The following is a 2,779-nucleotide window of genomic DNA, read 5'->3' on the forward strand; positions in this document are numbered from 1 at the left end:
TACTCTCAGTTCTCATTTGGCTAGGGTAAACAAAGATTGCACTCTCTAGTTCCCTTTCAGCTGGTGGCTTCCTCCTTCCTCTTCCCCATGCTGGCAGCCTTGATCTCCACTTGTTTATATTGAATTCTTCCCTGAAGCTGGGTGACTGATAATTGCTCAGTTTGCATAGAGGACTCACCAAGGTCTTACACAATGACTGTAATACTTCCCTCTCTTTAGAGGAAATATCTTTGTTGTTTGGTTTTTGGTTTTTTTTTGGTGAGAAGAGTTGACCACTTTCTTAAAACCTTTGGATAGAACTTTCTAATAAGATGTTAAAAACCCAGAAAGAGTCAGTCTGCATCATAATTCCCTGCTGTGAGTCATAGGAGGATAGGGCAAACAAGGAACATACACAGCTTGATCACAGCCTTTTGGGGACCAGGACAGAGCCTGCTGGTCTCTAGGCTTACTCCATGATTGCAGCACATGCGATGTGGAGGGGGACACTTGTTTCAGGTAGGTAGCACTTTGTGATACTGCCATACTGGGTGGGCCACCACCGTCATGCTGGAGGCTTTGGGATGCTGATCATGTGAAACCTGGAGCTGACCTTCATCTTGTTTGCTTTCTCCAGCATGCCCTAGCTACTGCAGGGCTGTACCATCTTTCTCTCTTTTCCTCCCTACACCCATTTTTCTCCTGATATTCAAGGTGTCAGTGGATGCTGAGCATGCACTTGTGTACCAATCTCCATCAACTGCTCAGCTGCCTGCTAGTCCCACATCTGTTTGAGAGGATGCTGAGTTTATATTTCAGTGAGTACTGGTTTTAATTGTCTTAAATAAAAAATAATTGTATATTGTGACATTTGCAAATGGAGTACAGGGTGAAATTACAGAACTAGGCATGTGGGAGATGGTTAGAACATTTATTAGAGAAAGGATATTTATCCTGGTCTTTTGGCTTATGTGTGTAGGGACACATATCATGGTGGAAAGACTTTGGAGTGCTGAGGCTTTTTGGGAATCATCACTCAAAAGAAAATGTACTACATGGAGCCATCCACCAAGCAACTAGTCCTCGAGTCCTTGACCTTGGAGTAAATATAGCCTATCAGGGATACAATGACTTTTTTATGTGATTGCTCTAGTGTTTGTTAACAAAATTGCTTAAAAAAAACTCACCTCTCACTGTGCCCCAAGCTGAAATAAATATGCAGGGTACAAGAGAGTTATCTAACTGTGAAGTATGCAGTATGTTCCACGACTGATCTAATGCTGGGAAAATGTGGGAATGAAAGGCTTCCATAAAATGTAATTTATCTATACTTTGTACCAAGCAAAGGAGTCATAAAGCTGAGCTTGAATTTTTTTTGTATGAAGACAGTGTTGCTCTGAAGCATAAGTAAAAACATGGGGTGAGCTTGCAGTTAGAGTATTTTCTGAGCCAGCCACATAAGAAACCTACAGAAGAAGCTGCAGTGCTCTGAGATGAATCAGAATGGAAGCTACATTAGCTCATAGCTCACTGCAACCATGCAATGGTAGCTGAAATTTCTTATTTTTTTCCTTTATATAATGTCCAGGTGGAATTTAAGGGTTTTCAGTGTTGTCTAGAGATGCTGAAGCTGTGACAGTCTGAGAAGTAGTTTTGACCAGCCTCCCAGTGATCTTCAGATCCTCACCATGTGCTCAGGCTGTGTGCTGGTCAGTTGTACATGGTGCAGAGAATAGGTTGTTCTTCCAAGACGTTCAAGTCCCAAATAAGACAGAGGTCTGTGTGCCCTGCATTCATTTTGGTGAGGGGGAAAAGGGGTAGTTTGTAGTTAAAGTTTCAGACTTGGGGAGTCAAAAAGAAGACAGCCCTCTACCCTGTTGTTCATTTCTACGAAGGATGCAACACTTAGTGTACTTACATAGAGAGATTGTATCAGTGTACATCCCATTCATAACTCATTTCTCTTTTTAACAGTACCAGCCTGGTAAGGCTATTGAGTATTTGCACTGCATGTGAAACACAGGAAGAATGAGATGCTTTATGGTCCTAAATTCAATTCACGGTTAAACGTCTCAGGTAATGGAAGCTTTTACCACTTCACTTGAGAGAGCATTGTATTGTCTGCTAGATTTCATAAGCAAGGAGTTTTCTTTTTTATTTAGTTGAGCTGCTTACTTTTTCTGAAGAAACAAATGACCAAATAAAAAGCAAATCTGAAAACCTCCCCCACTGAGTCTATTTCGGTTGTTGCTGTTTTCTTCACATTTTCCTCCTTGAAATGCATTAGTTTCCAGTTGAGGGAACCTGAAGAAAAGATGATTATTACCAAGAAATTTGCAAATTAGCACAACTCAAAGCACCCCCACAGCAGTGCTTTAGTAAAATGAGCGAGGCTGGGCAAAAACCTCTTTGTATTTATTTGGATCATTCTATATTTGGATTTAGCAATCCTATTACCGAGCTGAAATTTAGGACTCGTTAGATGCATTTGTCCTGGAAATAGCACTGCTAAATTATAAACTCTGATAGGTGGGAGGATGAGGACAGCATCTAAGATCAAACAAGGGAGAAAGCAACAGTCATTCTTCCTTTTCTATTAAGTGCATTTGCATGTTTTCAGCACATTCAGCAGATGAATAGTTTCTGTGGATGGACAAAATCACTGGTTAAGGGAGAAGCAAAATGCACCAAGTGTGGGATGTGGGATATTGCAGTGCTATTATACAAATTAATCCTATGCCTTCAGCAGGAGTTTTCAGTTTAGTTTAGATCACCTCCAGAAGAGGAGGAAAAAGTAGTC

General features: G+C 40.9%; 1 long non-coding RNA gene across 1 annotated transcript; it reads left to right on the forward strand.

Annotated features, from left to right (window-relative positions):
- The first annotated feature begins 621 nt into the window (after nucleotides 1-621).
- On the forward strand, nucleotides 622-2,203 carry LOC135181891 (uncharacterized). The gene is made up of 2 exons (XR_010305009.1): nucleotides 622-797; nucleotides 959-2,203. It is a non-coding gene; the product is annotated as an uncharacterized LOC135181891 (long non-coding RNA).
- The last annotated feature ends 576 nt before the right edge of the window (nucleotides 2,204-2,779 follow it).

Source organism: Pogoniulus pusillus, chromosome 15, assembly GCF_015220805.1.
Source record: "Pogoniulus pusillus isolate bPogPus1 chromosome 15, bPogPus1.pri, whole genome shotgun sequence".
NCBI classification, from domain to species: domain Eukaryota; kingdom Metazoa; phylum Chordata; class Aves; order Piciformes; family Lybiidae; genus Pogoniulus; species Pogoniulus pusillus.